The sequence below is a fragment of the Oncorhynchus mykiss genome, chromosome 1, assembly GCF_013265735.2.
Source record: "Oncorhynchus mykiss isolate Arlee chromosome 1, USDA_OmykA_1.1, whole genome shotgun sequence".
In the NCBI taxonomy this organism is placed as follows: domain Eukaryota; kingdom Metazoa; phylum Chordata; class Actinopteri; order Salmoniformes; family Salmonidae; genus Oncorhynchus; species Oncorhynchus mykiss.
This window is the reverse complement of record NC_048565.1, coordinates 28,047,394-28,067,919: the sequence shown is the minus strand read 5'-3', so window position 1 is coordinate 28,067,919 and position 20,526 is coordinate 28,047,394. Positions and strand designations below refer to the sequence as shown.

General features: G+C 34.8%; 1 pseudogene; it reads left to right on the top strand.

Annotated features, from left to right (window-relative positions):
- LOC110532142 overlaps window positions 1–20,526 on the top strand; it is a 51,413-nt pseudogene that overhangs the window by 22,415 nt on the left and 8,472 nt on the right.

The following is a 20,526-nucleotide window of genomic DNA, read 5'->3' as shown; positions in this document are numbered from 1 at the left end:
ACTGTGCATATGTTTTACTGTGCATATGTTTTACTGTGCATATGTTTTACTGTGCATATGTTTTTGTGTTTGTATGTTTTACTGTGCATATGTTTTACTGTGCATATGTTTTACTGTGCATATGTTTTACTGTGCATATGTTTTTGTGTTTGTATGTTTTACTGTGCATATGTTTTACTGTGCATATGTTTTACTGTGCATATGTTTTTGTGTTTGTATGTTTTACTGTGCATATGTTTTACTGTGCATATGTTTTTGTGTTTGTATGTTTTTGTGTTCGTATGTTTTTGTGTTTGTATGTTTTACTGTGCATATGTTTTTGTGTTTGTATGTTTTTGTGTTTGCATGTTTTACTGTGCATATGTTTTTGTGTTTGTATGTTTTTGTGTTTGTATGTTTTTGTGTTTGTATGTTTTTGTGTTTGTATGTTTTACTGTGCATATGTTTTACTGTGCATATGTTTTTGTGTTTGTATGTTTTACTGTGCATATGTTTTTGTGTTTGTATGTTTTTGTGTTTGTATGTTTTACTGTGCATATGTTTTTGTGTTTGTATGTTTTTGTGTTTGTATGTTTTACTGTGCATATGTCTTACTGTGCATATGTTTTTGTGTTTGTATGTTTTTGTGTTTGTATGTTTTACTGTGCATATGTTTTTGTGTTTGTTTGTTTTTGTGTTTGTATGTTTTACTGTGCATATGTTTTTGTGTTTGTATGTTTTACTGTGCATATGTTTTTGTGTTTGTATGTTTTACTGTGCATATGTTTTACTGTGCATATGTTTTTGTGTTTGTATGTTTTACTGTGCATATGTTTTACTGTGCATATGTTTTACTGTGCATATGTTTTACTGTGCATATGTTTTTGTGTTTGTATGTTTTACTGTGCATATGTTTTACTGTGCATATGTTTTACTGTGCATATGTTTTACTGTGCATGTGTTTTTGTGTTTGTATGTTTTACTGTGCATATGTTTTACTGTGCACATGTTTTACTGTGCATATGTTTTTGTGTTTGTATGTTTTACTGTGCATATGTTTTTGTGTTTGTATGTTTTTGTGTTTGTATGTTTTACTGTGCATATGTTTTTGTGTTTGTATGTTTTACTGTGCATATGTTTTTGTGTTTGTATGTTTTTGTGTTTGTATGTTTTTGTGTTTGTATGTTTTACTGTGCATATGTTTTTGTGTTTGTATGTTTTACTGTGCATATGTTTTTGTGTTTGTATGTTTTTGTGTTTGTATGTTTTTGTGTTTGTATGTTTTACTGTGCATATGTTTTTGTGTTTGTATGTTTTACTGTGCATATGTTTTTGTGTTTGTATGTTTTTGTGTTTGTATGTTTTACTGTGCATATGTTTTTGTGTTTGTATGTTTTTGTGTTTGTATGTTTTACTGTGCATATGTTTTTGTGTTTGTATGTTTTTGTGTTTGTATGTTTTACTGTGCATATGTTTTTGTGTTTGTATGTTTTTGTTTTTGTATGTTTTACTGTGCATATGTTCTTGTGTTTGTATGTTTTACTGTGCATATGTTTTTGTGTTTGTATTTTTTACTGTGCATATGTTTTTGTGTTTGTATGTTTTACTGTGCATATGTTTTTGTGTTTGTATGTTTTTGTGTTTGTATGTTTTTGTGTTTGTATGTTTTACTGTGCATATGTTTTACTGTGCATATGTTTTACTGTGCATATGTTTTTGTGTTTGTATGTTTTACTGTGCTTTTTTTTTGTGTTTGTATGTTTTTGTGTTTGTATGTTTTTGTGTTTGTATGTTTTACTGTGCATATGTTTTTGTGTTTGTATGTTTTACTGTGCATATGTTTTTGTGTTTGTATGTTTTTGTGTTTGTATGTTTTACTGTGCATATGTTTTTGTGTTTGTATGTTTTTGTGTTTGTATGTTTTACTGTGCATATGTTTTACTGTGCATATGTTTTTGTGTTTGTATGTTTTTGTGTTTGTATGTTTTTGTGTTTGTATGTTTTACTGTGCATATGTTTTTGTGTTTGTATGTTTTACTGTGCATATGTTTTACTGTGCATATGTTTTACTGTGCATATGTTTTACTGTGCATATGTTTTTGTGTTTGTATGTTTTACTGTGCATATGTTTTACTGTGCATATGTTTTTGTGTTTGTATGTTTTACTGTGCATATGTTTTTGTGTTTGTATGTTTTTGTGTTTGTATGTTTTACTGTGCATATGTTTTTGTGTTTGTATGTTTTACTGTGCATATGTTTTTGTGTTTGTATGTTTTTGTGTTTGTATGTTTTTGTGTTTGTATGTTTTACTGTGCATATGTTTTTGTGTTTGTATGTTTTACTGTGCATATGTTTTTGTGTTTGTATGTTTTTGTGTTTGTATGTTTTTGTGTTTGTATGTTTTACTGTGCATATGTTTTTGTGTTTGTATGTTTTACTGTGCATATGTTTTTGTGTTTGTATGTTTTTGTGTTTGTATGTTTTACTGTGCATATGTTTTTGTGTTTGTATGTTTTTGTGTTTGTATGTTTTACTGTGCATATGTTTTTGTGTTTGTATGTTTTTGTGTTTGTATGTTTTACTGTGCATATGTTTTTGTGTTTGTATGTTTTTGTTTTTGTATGTTTTACTGTGCATATGTTCTTGTGTTTGTATGTTTTACTGTGCATATGTTTTTGTGTTTGTATTTTTTACTGTGCATATGTTTTTGTGTTTGTATGTTTTACTGTGCATATGTTTTTGTGTTTGTATGTTTTTGTGTTTGTATGTTTTTGTGTTTGTATGTTTTACTGTGCATATGTTTTACTGTGCATATGTTTTACTGTGCATATGTTTTTGTGTTTGTATGTTTTACTGTGCATATGTTTTTGTGTTTGTATGTTTTTGTGTTTGTATGTTTTTGTGTTTGTATGTTTTACTGTGCATATGTTTTTGTGTTTGTATGTTTTACTGTGCATATGTTTTTGTGTTTGTATGTTTTTGTGTTTGTATGTTTTACTGTGCATATGTTTTTGTGTTTGTATGTTTTTGTGTTTGTATGTTTTACTGTGCATATGTTTTACTGTGCATATGTTTTTGTGTTTGTATGTTTTTGTGTTTGTATGTTTTTGTGTTTGTATGTTTTACTGTGCATATGTTTTTGTGTTTGTATGTTTTACTGTGCATATGTTTTACTGTGCATATGTTTTACTGTGCATATGTTTTACTGTGCACATGTTTTTGTGTTTGTATGTTTTACTGTGCATATGTTTTACTGTGCATATGTTTTTGTGTTTGTATGTTTTACTGTGCATATGTTTTACTGTGCATATGTTTTACTGTGCATATGTTTTACTGTGCATATGTTTTACTGTGCATATGTTTTACTGTGCATATGTTTTTGTGTTTGTATGTTTTTGTGTTTGTATGTTTTACTGTGCATATGTTTTACTGTGCATATGTTTTTGTGTTTGTATGTTTTTGTGTTTGTATGTTTTACTGTGCATATGTTTTTGTGTTTGTTTGTTTTTGTGTTTGTATGTTTTACTGTGCATATGTTTTTGTGTTTGTATGTTTTACTGTGCATATGTTTTTGTGTTTGTATGTTTTACTGTGCATATGTTTTACTGTGCATATGTTTTTGTGTTTGTATGTTTTACTGTGCATATGTTTTACTGTGCATATGTTTTCTGTGCATATGTTTTACTGTGCATATGTTTTTGTGTTTGTATGTTTTACTGTGCATATGTTTTACTGTGCATATGTTTTACTGTGCATATGTTTTACTGTGCATATGTTTTTGTGTTTGTATGTTTTACTGTGCATATGTTTTACTGTGCATATGTTTTACTGTGCATATGTTTTTGTGTTTGTATGTTTTACTGTGCATATGTTTTTGTGTTTGTATGTTTTTGTGTTTGTATGTTTTACTGTGCATATGTTTTTGTGTTTGTATGTTTTACTGTGCATATGTTTTTGTGTTTGTATGTTTTTGTGTTTGTATGTTTTTGTGTTTGTATGTTTTACTGTGCATATGTTTTTGTGTTTGTATGTTTTACTGTGCATATGTTTTTGTGTTTGTATGTTTTTGTGTTTGTATGTTTTTGTGTTTGTATGTTTTACTGTGCATATGTTTTTGTGTTTGTATGTTTACTGTGCATATGTTTTTGTGTTTGTATGTTTTTGTGTTTGTATGTTTTACTGTGCATATGTTTTTGTGTTTGTATGTTTTTGTGTTTGTATGTTTTACTGTGCATATGTTTTTGTGTTTGTATGTTTTTGTGTTTGTATGTTTTACTGTGCATATGTTTTTTTGTTTGTATGTTTTTGTTTTTGTATGTTTTACTGTGCATATGTTCTTGTGTTTGTATGTTTTACTGTGCATATGTTTTTGTGTTTGTATGTTTTACTGTGCATATGTTTTTGTGTTTGTATGTTTTACTGTGCATATGTTTTTGTGTTTGTATGTTTTTGTGTTTGTATGTTTTTGTGTTTGTATGTTTTACTGTGCATATGTTTTACTGTGCATATGTTTTACTGTGCATATGTTTTTGTGTTTGTATGTTTTACTGTGCATATGTTTTTGTGTTTGTATGTTTTTGTGTTTGTATGTTTTTGTGTTTGTATGTTTTACTGTGCTTATGTTTTTGTGTTTGTATGTTTTACTGTGCATATGTTTTTGTGTTTGTATGTTTTTGTGTTTGTATGTTTTACTGTGCATATGTTTTTGTGTTTGTATGTTTTTGTGTTTGTATGTTTTACTGTGCATATGTTTTACTGTGCATATGTTTTTGTGTTTGTATGTTTTTGTGTTTGTATGTTTTACTGTGCATATGTTTTACTGTGCATATGTTTTACTGTGCATATGTTTTTGTGTTTGTATGTTTTTGTGTTCGTATATTTTTGTGTTTGTATGTTTTTGTGTTTGTATGTTTTACTGTGCATATGTTTTTGTGTTTGTATGTTTTTGTGTTTGTATGTTTTACTGTGCATATGTTTTACTGTGCATATGTTTTTGTGTTTGTATGTTTTTGTGTTTGTATGTTTTACTGTGCATATGTTTTTGTGTTTGTATGTTTTTGTGTTTGTATGTTTTACTGTGCATATGTTTTACTGTGCATATGTTTTTGTGTTTGTATGTTTTTGTGTTTGTATGTTTTACTGTGCATATGTTTTACTGTGCATATGTTTTACTGTGCATATGTTTTTGTGTTTGTATGTTTTACTGTGCATATGTTTTTGTGTTTGTATGTTTTACTGTGCATATGTTTTTGTGTTTGTGTGTTTTTGTGTTTGTATGTTTTTGTGTTTGTATGTTTTTGTGTTTGTATGTTTTACTGTGCATATGTTTTACTGTGCATATGTTTTACTGTGCATATGTTTTACTGTGCATATGTTTTACTGTGCATATGTTTTTGTGTTTGTATGTTTTACTGTGCATATGTTTTACTGTGCATATGTTTTACTGTGCATATGTTTTACTGTGCATATGTTTTTGTGTTTGTATGTTTTACTGTGCATATGTTTTACTGTGCATATGTTTTACTGTGCATATGTTTTTGTGTTTGTATGTTTTACTGTGCATATGTTTTACTGTGCATATGTTTTTGTGTTTGTATGTTTTTGTGTTCGTATGTTTTTGTGTTTGTATGTTTTACTGTGCATATGTTTTTGTGTTTGTATGTTTTTGTGTTTGCATGTTTTACTGTGCATATGTTTTTGTGTTTGTATGTTTTTGTGTTTGTATGTTTTTGTGTTTGTATGTTTTTGTGTTTGTATGTTTTACTGTGCATATGTTTTACTGTGCATATGTTTTTGTGTTTGTATGTTTTACTGTGCATATGTTTTTGTGTTTGTATGTTTTTGTGTTTGTATGTTTTACTGTGCATATGTTTTTGTGTTTGTATGTTTTTGTGTTTGTATGTTTTTGTGTTTGTATGTTTTACTGTGCATATGTTTTTGTGTTTGTATGTTTTACTGTGCATATGTTTTTGTGTTTGTATGTTTTTGTGTTTGTATGTTTTACTGTGCATATGTTTTTGTGTTTGTATGTTTTTGTGTTTGTATGTTTTACTGTGCATATGTTTTACTGTGCATATGTTTTTGTGTTTGTATGTTTTTGTGTTTGTATGTTTTACTGTGCATATGTTTTACTGTGCATATGTTTTACTGTGCATATGTTTTTGTGTTTGTATGTTTTTGTGTTCGTATGTTTTTGTGTTTGTATGTTTTTGTGTTTGTATGTTTTACTGTGCATATGCTTTTGTGTTTGTATGTTTTTGTGTTTGTATGTTTTACTGTGCATATGTTTTACTGTGCATATGTTTTTGTGTTTGTATGTTTTTGTGTTTGTATGTTTTACTGTGCATATGTTTTTGTGTTTGTATGTTTTTGTGTTTGTATGTTTTACTGTGCATATGTTTTACTGTGCATATGTTTTTGTGTTTGTATGTTTTTGTGTTTGTATGTTTTACTGTGCATATGTTTTACTGTGCATATGTTTTACTGTGCATATGTTTTTGTGTTTGTATGTTTTACTGTGCATATGTTTTTGTGTTTGTATGTTTTACTGTGCATATGTTTTTGTGTTTGTGTGTTTTTGTGTTTGTATGTTTTTGTGTTTGTATGTTTTTGTGTTTGTATGTTTTACTGTGCATATGTTTTACTGTGCATATGTTTTACTGTGCATATGTTTTACTGTGCATATGTTTTACTGTGCATATGTTTTTGTGTTTGTATGTTTTACTGTGCATATGTTTTACTGTGCATATGTTTTACTGTGCATATGTTTTACTGTGCATATGTTTTTGTGTTTGTATGTTTTACTGTGCATATGTTTTACTGTGCATATGTTTTACTGTGCATATGTTTTTGTGTTTGTATGTTTTACTGTGCATATGTTTTACTGTGCATATGTTTTTGTGTTTGTATGTTTTTGTGTTCGTATGTTTTTGTGTTTGTATGTTTTACTGTGCATATGTTTTTGTGTTTGTATGTTTTTGTGTTTGCATGTTTTACTGTGCATATGTTTTTGTGTTTGTATGTTTTTGTGTTTGTATGTTTTTGTGTTTGTATGTTTTTGTGTTTGTATGTTTTACTGTGCATATGTTTTACTGTGCATATGTTTTTGTGTTTGTATGTTTTACTGTGCATATGTTTTTGTGTTTGTATGTTTTTGTGTTTGTATGTTTTACTGTGCATATGTTTTTGTGTTTGTATGTTTTTGTGTTTGTATGTTTTACTGTGCATATGTTTTTGTGTTTGTATGTTTTTGTGTTTGTATGTTTTACTGTGCATATGTTTTTGTGTTTGTATGTTTTACTGTGCATATGTTTTTGTGTTTGTATGTTTTTGTGTTTGTATGTTTTTGTGTTTGTATGTTTTACTGTGCATATGTTTTTGTGTTTGTATGTTTTTGTGTTTGTATGTTTTACTGTGCATATGTTTTTGTGTTTGTATGTTTTTGTGTTTGTATGTTTTTGTGTTTGTATGTTTTACTGTGCATATGTTTTTGTGTTTGTATGTTTTTGTGTTTGTATGTTTTACTGTGCATATGTTTTTGTGTTTGTATGTTTTTGTGTTTGTATGTTTTACTGTGCATATGTTTTACTGTGCATATGTTTTTGTGTTTGTATGTTTTTGTGTTTGTATGTTTTACTGTGCATATGTTTTACTGTGCATATGTTTTACTGTGCATATGTTTTTGTGTTTGTATGTTTTACTGTGCATATGTTTTTGTGTTTGTGTGTTTTTGTGTTTGTATGTTTTTGTGTTTGTTTGTTTTTGTGTTTGTATGTTTTACTGTGCATATGTTTTACTGTGCATATGTTTTACTGTGCATATGTTTTACTGTGCATATGTTTTACTGTGCATATGTTTTTGTGTTTGTATGTTTTACTGTGCATATGTTTTACTGTGCATATGTTTTACTGTGCATATGTTTTACTGTGCATATGTTTTTGTGTTTGTATGTTTTACTGTGCATATGTTTTACTGTGCATATGTTTTACTGTGCATATGTTTTTGTGTTTGTATGTTTTACTGTGCATATGTTTTACTGTGCATATGTTTTTGTGTTTGTATGTTTTTGTGTTCGTATGTTTTTGTGTTTGTATGTTTTACTGTGCATATGTTTTTGTGTTTGTATGTTTTTGTGTTTGTATGTTTTACTGTGCATATGTTTTTGTGTTTGTATGTTTTACTGTGCATATGTTTTTGTGTTTGTATGTTTTTGTGTTTGTATGTTTTTGTGTTTGTTTGTTTTACTGTGCATATGTTTTTGTGTTTGTATGTTTTTGTGTTTGTATGTTTTACTGTGCATATGTTTTACTGTGCATATGTTTTACTGTGCATATGTTTTTGTGTTTGTATGTTTTTGTGTTTGTATGTTTTTGTGTTTGTATGTTTTTGTGTTTGTATGTTTTACTGTGCATATGTTTTTGTGTTTGTATGTTTTTGTGTTTGTATGTTTTTGTGTTTGTATGTTTTACTGTGCATATGTTTTACTGTGCATATGTTTTACTGTGCATATGTTTTTGTGTTTTTATGTTTTTGTGTTTGTATGTTCTTGTGTTTGTATGTTTTACTGTGCATATGTTTTACTGTGCATATGTTTTACTGTGCATATGTTTTACTGTGCATATGTTTTACTGTGCATATGTTTTACTGTGCATATGTTTTTGTGTTTGTATGTTTTTGTGTTTGTATGTTTTTGTGTTTGTATGTTTTTGTGTTTGTATGTTTTACTGTGCATATGTTTTACTGTGCATATGTTTTTGTGTTTGTATGTTTTACTGTGCATATGTTTTTGTGTTTGTATGTTTTTGTGTTTGTATGTTTTACTGTGCATATGTTTTTGTGTTTGTATGTTTTTGTGTTTGTATGTTTTACTGTGCATATGTTTTTGTGTTTGTATGTTTTTGTGTTTGTATGTTTTACTGTGCATATGTTTTTGTGTTTGTATGTTTTACTGTGCATATGTTTTTGTGTTTGTATGTTTTTGTGTTTGTATATTTTTGTGTTTGTATGTTTTACTGTGCATATGTTTTTGTGTTTGTATGTTTTTGTGTTTGTATGTTTTTGTGTTTGTATGTTTTACTGTGCATATGTTTTACTGTGCATATGTTTTTGTGTTTGTATGTTTTTGTGTTTGTATGTTTTTGTGTTTGTATGTTTTACTGTGCATATGTTTTTGTGTTTGTATGTTTTTGTGTTTGTATGTTTTTGTGTTTGTATGTTTTACTGTGCATATGTTTTACTGTGCATATGTTTTACTGTGCATATGTTTTTGTGTTTTTATGTTTTTGTGTTCGTATGTTCTTGTGTTTGTATGTTTTACTGTGCATATGTTTTACTGTGCATATGTTTTACTGTGCATATGTTTTACTGTGCATATGTTTTACTGTGCATATGTTTTACTGTGCATATGTTTTTGTGTTTGTATGTTTTACTGTGCATATGTTTTACTGTGCATATGTTTTTGTGTTTGTATGTTTTACTGTGCATATGTTTTACTGTGCATATGTTTTACTGTGCATATGTTTTACTGTGCATATGTTTTTGTGTTTGTATGTTTTACTGTGCATATGTTTTACTGTGCATATGTTTTTGTGTTTGTATGTTTTTGTGTTCGTATGTTTTTGTGTTTGTATGTTTTACTGTGCATATGTTTTTGTGTTTGTATGTTTTTGTGTTTGTATGTTTTACTGTGCATATGTTTTTGTGTTTGTATGTTTTTGTGTTTGTATGTTTTACTGTGCATATGTTTTTGTGTTTGTATGTTTTACTGTGCATATGTTTTTGTGTTTGTATGTTTTTGTGTTTGTATGTTTTTGTGTTTGTATGTTTTACTGTGCATATGTTTTTGTGTTTGTGTGTTTTTGTGTTTGTATGTTTTTGTGTTTGTTTGTTTTTGTGTTTGTATGTTTTACTGTGCATATGTTTTACTGTGCATATGTTTTACTGTGCATATGTTTTACTGTGCATATGTTTTACTGTGCATATGTTTTTGTGTTTGTATGTTTTACTGTGCATATGTTTTACTGTGCATATGTTTTACTGTGCATATGTTTTACTGTGCATATGTTTTTGTGTTTGTATGTTTTACTGTGCATATGTTTTACTGTGCATATGTTTTACTGTGCATATGTTTTTGTGTTTGTATGTTTTACTGTGCATATGTTTTACTGTGCATATGTTTTTGTGTTTGTATGTTTTTGTGTTCGTATGTTTTTGTGTTTGTATGTTTTACTGTGCATATGTTTTTGTGTTTGTATGTTTTTGTGTTTGTATGTTTTACTGTGCATATGTTTTTGTGTTTGTATGTTTTACTGTGCATATGTTTTTGTGTTTGTATGTTTTTGTGTTTGTATGTTTTTGTGTTTGTATGTTTTACTGTGCATATGTTTTACTGTGCATATGTTTTACTGTGCATATGTTTTTGTGTTTGTATGTTTTTGTGTTTGTATGTTTTTGTGTTTGTATGTTTTTGTGTTTGTATGTTTTACTGTGCATATGTTTTTGTGTTTGTATGTTTTTGTGTTTGTATGTTTTTGTGTTTGTATGTTTTACTGTGCATATGTTTTACTGTGCATATGTTTTACTGTGCATATGTTTTTGTGTTTTTATGTTTTTGTGTTTGTATGTTCTTGTGTTTGTATGTTTTACTGTGCATATGTTTTACTGTGCATATGTTTTACTGTGCATATGTTTTACTGTGCATATGTTTTACTGTGCATATGTTTTACTGTGCATATGTTTTTGTGTTTGTATGTTTTTGTGTTTGTATGTTTTTGTGTTTGTATGTTTTTGTGTTTGTATGTTTTACTGTGCATATGTTTTACTGTGCATATGTTTTTGTGTTTGTATGTTTTACTGTGCATATGTTTTTGTGTTTGTATGTTTTTGTGTTTGTATGTTTTACTGTGCATATGTTTTTGTGTTTGTATGTTTTTGTGTTTGTATGTTTTACTGTGCATATGTTTTTGTGTTTGTATGTTTTTGTGTTTGTATGTTTTACTGTGCATATGTTTTTGTGTTTGTATGTTTTACTGTGCATATGTTTTTGTGTTTGTATGTTTTTGTGTTTGTATGTTTTTGTGTTTGTATGTTTTACTGTGCATATGTTTTTGTGTTTGTATGTTTTTGTGTTTGTATGTTTTTGTGTTTGTATGTTTTACTGTGCATATGTTTTACTGTGCATATGTTTTTGTGTTTGTATGTTTTTGTGTTTGTATGTTTTTGTGTTTGTATGTTTTACTGTGCATATGTTTTTGTGTTTGTATGTTTTTGTGTTTGTATGTTTTTGTGTTTGTATGTTTTACTGTGCATATGTTTTACTGTGCATATGTTTTACTGTGCATATGTTTTTGTGTTTTTATGTTTTTGTGTTCGTATGTTCTTGTGTTTGTATGTTTTACTGTGCATATGTTTTACTGTGCATATGTTTTACTGTGCATATGTTTTACTGTGCATATGTTTTACTGTGCATATGTTTTACTGTGCATATGTTTTACTGTGCATATGTTTTACTGTGCATATGTTTTTGTGTTTGTATGTTTTACTGTGCATATGTTTTACTGTGCATATGTTTTTGTGTTTGTATGTTTTACTGTGCATATGTTTTACTGTGCATATGTTTTACTGTGCATATGTTTTACTGTGCATATGTTTTTGTGTTTGTATGTTTTACTGTGCATATGTTTTACTGTGCATATGTTTTTGTGTTTGTATGTTTTTGTGTTCGTATGTTTTTGTGTTTGTATGTTTTACTGTGCATATGTTTTTGTGTTTGTATGTTTTTGTGTTTGTATGTTTTACTGTGCATATGTTTTTGTGTTTGTATGTTTTTGTGTTTGTATGTTTTACTGTGCATATGTTTTTGTGTTTGTATGTTTTACTGTGCATATGTTTTTGTGTTTGTATGTTTTTGTGTTTGTATGTTTTTGTGTTTGTTTGTTTTACTGTGCATATGTTTTTGTGTTTGTATGTTTTTGTGTTTGTATGTTTTACTGTGCATATGTTTTACTGTGCATATGTTTTACTGTGCATATGTTTTTGTGTTTGTATGTTTTTGTGTTTGTATGTTTTTGTGTTTGTATGTTTTTGTGTTTGTATGTTTTACTGTGCATATGTTTTTGTGTTTGTATGTTTTTGTGTTTGTATGTTTTTGTGTTTGTATGTTTTACTGTGCATATGTTTTACTGTGCATATGTTTTACTGTGCATATGTTTTTGTGTTTTTATGTTTTTGTGTTTGTATGTTCTTGTGTTTGTATGTTTTACTGTGCATATGTTTTACTGTGCATATGTTTTACTGTGCATATGTTTTACTGTGCATATGTTTTACTGTGCATATGTTTTACTGTGCATATGTTTTTGTGTTTGTATGTTTTTGTGTTTGTATGTTTTTGTGTTTGTATGTTTTTGTGTTTGTATGTTTTACTGTGCATATGTTTTACTGTGCATATGTTTTTGTGTTTGTATGTTTTACTGTGCATATGTTTTTGTGTTTGTATGTTTTTGTGTTTGTATGTTTTACTGTGCATATGTTTTTGTGTTTGTATGTTTTTGTGTTTGTATGTTTTACTGTGCATATGTTTTTGTGTTTGTATGTTTTTGTGTTTGTATGTTTTACTGTGCATATGTTTTTGTGTTTGTATGTTTTACTGTGCATATGTTTTTGTGTTTGTATGTTTTTGTGTTTGTATGTTTTTGTGTTTGTATGTTTTACTGTGCATATGTTTTTGTGTTTGTATGTTTTTGTGTTTGTATGTTTTTGTGTTTGTATGTTTTACTGTGCATATGTTTTACTGTGCATATGTTTTTGTGTTTGTATGTTTTTGTGTTTGTATGTTTTTGTGTTTGTATGTTTTACTGTGCATATGTTTTTGTGTTTGTATGTTTTTGTGTTTGTATGTTTTTGTGTTTGTATGTTTTACTGTGCATATGTTTTACTGTGCATATGTTTTACTGTGCATATGTTTTTGTGTTTTTATGTTTTTGTGTTCGTATGTTCTTGTGTTTGTATGTTTTACTGTGCATATGTTTTACTGTGCATATGTTTTACTGTGCATATGTTTTACTGTGCATATGTTTTACTGTGCATATGTTTTACTGTGCATATGTTTTACTGTGCATATGTTTTACTGTGCATATGTTTTTGTGTTTGTATGTTTTACTGTGCATATGTTTTACTGTGCATATGTTTTACTGTGCATATGTTTTTCTGTGCATATGTTTTACTGTGCATATGTTTTTGTGTTTGTATGTTTTACTGTGCATATGTTTTTGTGTTTGTATGTTTTACTGTGCATATGTTTTTGTGTTTGTATGTTTTTGTGTTTGCATGTTTTATTGTGCATATGTTTTTGTGTTTGTATGTTTTTGTGTTTGTATGTTTTTGTGTTTGTATGTTTTTGTGTTTGTATGTTTTACTGTGCATATGTTTTACTGTGCATATGTTTTTGTGTTTGTATGTTTTACTGTGCATATGTTTTTGTGTTTGTATGTTTTTGTGTTTGTATGTTTTACTGTGCATATGTTTTTGTGTTTGTATGTTTTTGTGTTTGTATGTTTTACTGTGCATATGTTTTTGTGTTTGTATGTTTTTGTGTTTGTATGTTTTACTGTGCATATGTTTTTGTGTTTGTATGTTTTTGTGTTTGTATGTTTTACTGTGCATATGTTTTTGTGTTTGTGTGTCATTGATACAGTCTGGGATGCAGTGAGGTGCTGTCCCTCAGTGTGTCTTAGGAGTTCCCCTCCTTGTGACAGTGCTGTGTCATGGTGCTGAAGGTTAAAGGACCCCATTGAAGGGGAGGGGGGTGTGTGTGTGTGGGAGGGGGTTACTACTCTACCCTCAACAAAAGATAATCAGCAGTGCGGTGCTCTGCCTGTCCAATAAAAAGGGCTGTGGCTAACTGGAGCATGGCCGGGTTACTTTCAGACCACTGAGTCTCACTGGGGGGACGGGGATGGAGGGGTTGTGTACAATCATTACACAACCCCTCCCCCTCCTTTGGCTCTCTCTCCCTGTTTTGACGCTACCTGCGCTCTCTTTCACTACCATCTCTCTCCTTGTATTTTTATTTTGCTCTCTCTTGCTCCCTCTCTCTCCGTCTCTTTCTTGCTCCCTCCCTCTCGCTTCCATTGTTTAGATTCAGTGTTAAAGGCATCCATCTGATTCCTCTTCCATCCATATTTTCTGTCGCTTTGCTCTCTGCTTTTTTTCTTTGTCCTCTTTTCCTCTCCCTTTCTTCATCAACGCTCTCTCACCCACCATCCTTCTCTCTCTCCCATTCTATCTCACATCCCTTCTTAGTGTGATAACACCACATTATAGTTAGTTGTCCTGTTTTTCCATGCATTCTATCACACACCCGGGGCCTGTGTAGGTTGGTACCATTCCCTCTCTCTGTCTCTCTCTGCAGGTCTCCTGGATGTAGACACGGAGCAGCAGGCGAGAGAGAGCATTTATTATCAGCAGGAAGTAGGAGGGGAGGTCTCAGGGGTAGGAGGGAGTGGGTGGGTGGGCGCTGTCGTCGACAACGTTATTGTCAGTCACAGTGGCAGGCCAGCTGAAACCTGAAGGCCCCTCCCACACAGGGAGGGAGGCGGATGCTGCCGCTGCTCTTGCTGCTGCCGCGGCTCTTAGCGACAGTGATCCCCGGCGCCCTGAGCCTGCACCTCCTCAGCCCCCTATGGACCTGCCCATCGAAGGCCACACACTGAGGCACTACACCCGCTCCAGGCCCAGACCCAACCGCCGGAACAGCAAGCCGCCCAGCAAGCCCCAGGTAAGAGGCAACACGACGATCACAGCCCTAGGAGGATGGGGATGGAGGGAAGAAAGGGAGGGATGCACAGAGAGAGGAAGAGAGGGGGGATGCAGGGAGAGGATAATTGTAGCAACAGAGCTGCTTTCTGAGAGAGGAATAGATGAGAAGGGATGGAGAGAAATAGAGAGATGAGGGGAGAAAAAAAAGCAGAGCAGAGCAGAGCGAATGTTGGAGGTAGAGCAGAGAGAATGTTGGAGGTAGAGCGAGAGAATGTTGGAGGTAGAGCGAGAGAAAGCGAGGGAGAGGGAATAGGGGAAGGAAGCAGTGTTCTGATGGTGGTTCTCAGATTATTGCAGCCACAGCAGCAGAGGCAGTGTCAGTGGCTTGCAGCGCTAGACATTCTCTCTCATCTCCATCTCCAGCCTCTTTCCCTCTCTCTGTCGATCTGGTTCTATTTCACCGTCTTGTCAGTGCTGCTGCTTTAGCTGTTGATGTGTTGAGGAGCCATTTCTGTGTGTTTTTTCCATATTTTCCCCTGCATTAACGATGGTCCCTGTGGTTCTCAGTAGTTGGGGTGGGAGCTGTCAGAACAGGGCAATGTCTTTCCATGCTGATTCTGGACGGCTCTGTTCTGCTCTGTGTGACTGCCGTATCATTTTTATCATTCATGTTTTTACATCAAGGTGGGCTCACCGGCTCTCCGCCCCTCCCCCCCTCCACGATCACTCTCCCGTCAATGCCTTTAGGACAATCACTCTTTTACGGTGGAATATTGTTAAGGATTGTCAATGGGAACTGGTCATGTGTCTGTGTTTGCATGTATGTATTCATTGTCGTGTTTGATTAAAATGTCCCACAAGGAGCAGCGGGTGCTCCGTGCTGATTGGTGGCAGTCTAGTGGTCTGTGTGTGTGTGTGTGTGTGTGTGTGTGTGTGTGTGTGTGTGTGTGTGTGTGTGTGTGTGTGTCTGTGTGTGGGTGTGTATGTGTTTTCCCCTGACACTGTCTGTTCTGCCAACTGATCAGACAGCTATCTCTCTGTTATGTGTGAAAAACAATGCTGCAGCCATCTTATAAGCAGAACTAGTTCAATATAAATGGCTGATATAAGGTGTTCTTTGTAACATTATATGTGTCTGTCTGTTTGCCTCCTGCCATTGTCATTAGTGGTGCTACACTGGTGTTGTAGCGTGATTCATTCTTGCTATTGCAGGTAACACTGTACAATTGGGTTAATACCACATTAACCAGGTGTCTGTATCCACTGTGTTGTATTTACTGGCACACAGTGCCATCACATTGTTATATAGACTGTATTCAAGGTGCCCCCAATTGTGTATTTCTATATTTCCTGTGCTCTTGTCCCTGGTTACCTGTGTGTCTGTAACGCAATTGAAACAGCATATCCATTGCTGTTGTCCATGGTTACCTGTGCTCCTGTATAGTAATTGTTAGTGTGTTAAACCCTGTGTTTTTATCTGGGTCTCTGGGGTCAGTGTACATTCAGGCAGGACGGGCGACCAGCTCTGATCAGAGATTTTCTGGAGAGGACAACTCCACAGAGATAGCTTCGGCAGGATGAGAGGCAGAAAGAACTGCTTTACCCATCTATGGAATGGAAGAAGTGTGTTATGAGGCAGAATTCTTTCTTTTTTGTGTTTGCTTTTATTATTATTTGTGCATGTGTATCGCAAGCAGGTTTATGCTATGTGAATGTTTCTAATGTGTGATAATGTAGGTAGTTGGCCTGGTGAAATATGGGGCGGTTGTTGGAGGGCTGCTGGCTGTGTTGACGGTGGAGAAGGAAGGGTCTACAGGGTCTACTGTCACACTGCTGTAACACTCACTGTGATTGGTGGTGGTGGCACTGCACATTCTGCTGGGTCCATAGCATTTGATTTTATTACATCTGTAGAGAAATGTAAGGTCATCTGCATTTGATTTTTTATAACGGCATAGCTACCTCCCCCTAAAACATCTTGCCTCCATGTTGCAGAGGCTACTAACTGATGTCGTCATCTGAGGTTTAATAAAAAGCTGGAGCTGGAGCACACCCAGATAAAATGATTTAGTGTAGAGGTGCTGACAAACTGGAAATAAACTGGAAGCTATATAAATAAAGAGTCATTGGGGTTTGGTCATAAACCATTCGCTTGCCATCACTCAGTGCTATGTTAAAGCCAAAACACAGCGAGTCTAGTGGTATATGAGAAATTGGACAGAGCCTGGCAGTTGAATTCTGCAAATGGTGGGAACTCCTACTGAATGATTCCCTGGGAATGTGTGGGAGATGATTCTTTGAAATCCAAGACCTCATATTATCAGACAGGACATGTCAGACCATATGTCAGAGATTTGTCTTCCATTTTCTGCTTTTTATACGGTTAATTAACTATTATTAACTGGGTGTTTTGAGCCCTGAATGCTGATTGGCTGACAGCCATGGTATATCAGACCACATACCACAGGTATGACAAAACATGTATTTTTACTGCTCTAATTACATTGGTAACCAGTTTATAATAGCAATAAGGCACCTCAGGGATTTGTGATATATGGCCAATATACCCCGGCTAAGGGCTGCGTCGTGCGTAAGAACAGCCCTTAACCGTGGTATATTGGCCATATACCACACCGCCTCTGACCTTATTGCTTAATTATAGAATTAGTGCGAGACATTATTGGATGACCAGAGCCCTATACCTACATAGACATGAACTGTAGTTGCGAAAAGTCCACCTATTGATGTCCTATTTACCACAATAGACAATGCACTGCAAAGACAGTAAAGTCCTGCCCCCTTCTTCATTAGGGAGAAACCAATAGACACCCCCCTTCTACCTACCAGTCTATCAGTAAGAAAGTGTTGCTGTACTAGATGTATAGACAGGGTATATGTATGATAGGGTTAGTGTGTGTTGTTAGTCATCAGTGGAAACACCATCTTTGTGTCTTATGGCACGTCTTTTTCTCTTCCTGAAGATGGAGTGGAGTGATGGGGATCGGTGCTCTCTGATTGGCTGAGAAGTGCTAAATGATTTATAATCCGTTTGTCATGCAGCATGGAGCTCCATTTGTATATTGTTGCTATAGCTCTGTTCTGCAGGGTGTAGGTTCTCCTGCTCACTGTAACCACCGCGCCTTAGACTCCTCTCTCACAGTCTGTTCAGCAGCAGCTACCCTCATAGACTGGTTAAATACAGAACAACGTCTCAAACACTAGCCTACCGTGTGTGTGTGTGTGTGTGTGTGTGTGTGTGTGTGTGTGTGTGTGTGTGTGTGTGTGTGTGTGTGTGTGTGTGTGTGTGTGTGTGTGTGTGTGTGTGTGTGTGTGTTTGTATGTGCATGCGTGCGCGCAAGAGACACTGAGAAAACAGTCCTTGCCTTCACTCTGTCTCTTCCCACTGCTGAAAATTGTCAGCCAATACTACCGGTCAAAATGTTGTGGACTGCTTGTTTGTATCTGAGTAAGTGACAGACAGCCAGGAAAAGAGTTAGTGTGAACTGCTCTTCCCAGCCTGCTAAATAACAGTGAATAATTCAGAATTTTAAATGATCATATTTTGATCCAAACTAAACAGCTACTCTTCAGACTGGAACAGAGCGAGAGGAGAAAGTGGTAGTGGGGAAAGGGTGTGTCTAAGAGGTCCAGTCACATGGTGGGGAAAGGGTGTGTCTAAGAGGTCCAGTCACATGGTGGGGAAAGGGTGTGTCTAAGAGGTCCAGTCACATGGTGGGGAAAGGGTGTGTCTAAGAGGTCCAGTCACAAGGTGGGGAAAGTGTGTGTCTAAGAAGTCCAGTCACATGGTGGAGAAAGGGTGTGTCTAAGAGGTCCAGTCACATGGTGGGGAAAGGGTGTGTCTAAGAGGTCCAGTCACATGGAGGGGATCAGGGCTGAGGGGTTGTGTTCTCTCCAGGTACCTGAAGCACAGATGTGCCTGCACACACTGCTTCTGCCACAGCCACACAGTGTTCTATAGAATAGAGAGGATGATCTATTGTGTGTGTGATTGTGTGGGTGTATTTGTCTGTGTTTGTTCATAAACATATATTTTTATCTATTGCATATCTGTTGTCAAACATATTAATCCCTATGTGTACGGTGAGTGTGAGAGTGTACTCAGCCTACACTGATCAGCCATACAATGGTTTTACCATAAGCATTCTCCAAGCCACTTATCTTATTGGTTATGCGATGCTGGCTTGGCCAATAAGCAAACATTTATTTTTTGGCAATACTACAGGGGGATTTGACAGTGGCAGATGAACCACAGTGCCTTCACTTTTGCATATACTGAGTCGCAATTATCTTTTGTTTGTGTTTTTGTACATGTGTGTGTGTGTGTGCAGGAGCAAGCAGCTGAGCGTGAAGAGAATGAAGCCAATGAGACCATGGGCAGGGTGGATGAGGGAGTAGAGGAGTTCTTCACTAAGAAGATCATCCCTGATGACCCGCTGTAAGTATCCGTATACCTCCATACTGACACGTACAGAATAGATATACTGCATGCACCCACACTAAACAAACCCACTCATACTAGCTTTCTACACCTACACCCTCTGCACATGCATGTTCACACACGCCCGTGTAGACAAACATCGCTACACACACCATGCATACATACTGTAGCAACAGAAAGATAACAGAATGTATTAGACTAATGTTTGTCTACTGTGGTTAAAAACACTGTATCCCAAATACACAGCATCCCACTGATCCCAGCACTAGATAGAGTATGAACACTGAACAAGCACCACCACTGAATGGAGACTCAGTAGTGTTGTTGCTGTTTTGTGCCTCACCTCACTTGCAGAAAAGCGCAGAGGGAGGAGGTCCCTTACAAAGCACAACCCACATCGTCGACCTCCACCACCCCTGCCCCTCCCAGCACGTCTGTCCTGGCCCCACCCTCCTCTACCACCTCTATCACCTCCTCTTCCTCCTCCTCCATCATAACAACCTCCAATACTACTACCACAACCACCACCCCTTCCACTGCCCCCTCCAAAAACATCAAGAAGAAGTTTGGGGACTTCTTCGCCTTCAAGAAAGTCCGTGCTGGCCGGGGGGCAAAGGGTGAGGGTGGGCCGGAGGGCAAGGTCAAAAAGACCTCCATCGCAGATCTAATCAGACCGCTCAGGGAGGCAAAAGAGAGGGAGAGAGAGAAAGAGCGGGAGAGAGAGAAGGGGAAGTTAGAAGAAGAGAGTGGTGCTAAGGCGACCGGTGTTAATGATTCTGATGCCACCAAAACAGTAAGAGCAGCAGAGGACAACACCATGGCCCCCACCGCACCCTCTGATGTCCCCAGCATCCCCACAACCCTGCCCACCAGTGCCCCCGTCCAGGAGGAGGTGTCATCTGTGTCCCCCAGCGCTCTGACCCCAAGCCCCATCATCAGCCCTGTCGGCGGGTTCCTGGCAGAGAGGGAGAAGAGCCGGACCCTGGAAAAGAGCAAGACCCCAGATGGAGAGAGGAGGCTGAAGGCCACACGGCGCTCGCTCAGGGAGGGCAAGTCCCAGTCCCTCATCCTGCTGACAGGCCTGGAGGATGGCGCTGCCGCACACGGAAAGGTAGGTACCACTCTGCACTAGTGATCAGAAAACACATGGAGTGAGTTCTAAAGAAAATGCACATCATTTCTAAAAATGCTTTTGGTCATCCACTTTCAGAAACACGCATCTGAATGCACATCCAGCTTTGAACAGCGCCTCCACGTCATGCTCCACCGCATGGGGGTGGCCAAGACACCTCCTGCAGACACAAAAAACAGCCAGGTGTGTGTTTGTGTGTGAT